Below are 323 nucleotides of genomic sequence, written 5' to 3' on the forward strand. Positions count from 1 at the left end.
GGCGTTTAAGGGGTTATATTTGCTATGTCTGGCTGTTGATGCTCTTAGAAATGGCATATTTGATCCAATGAGTGTCAAACAAAGTTTACAATAAATGGGGCATGTCCAGTAGTTTTAGTGGGTTCTCGTCTTTGAAGGACAACGATTGTAGAAACAACACCCTAAGCTGATGTGTGATGCCCCGGCTCAATGAAGCAAATCAAATGTTTTAAAGCACCTCCCCCCTCCCCCCTCCCCCGCCCGCTCAAGAAATAAGTGTACTTGATTTTGTACTAAATTAACGACACTCGTTTTGAGATGGAAAGATTATTTGCCTAACAAAT

The sequence above is a fragment of the Triticum dicoccoides genome, chromosome 5A (genome assembly GCF_002162155.2).
Source record: "Triticum dicoccoides isolate Atlit2015 ecotype Zavitan chromosome 5A, WEW_v2.0, whole genome shotgun sequence".
NCBI lineage: Eukaryota > Viridiplantae > Streptophyta > Magnoliopsida > Poales > Poaceae > Triticum > Triticum dicoccoides.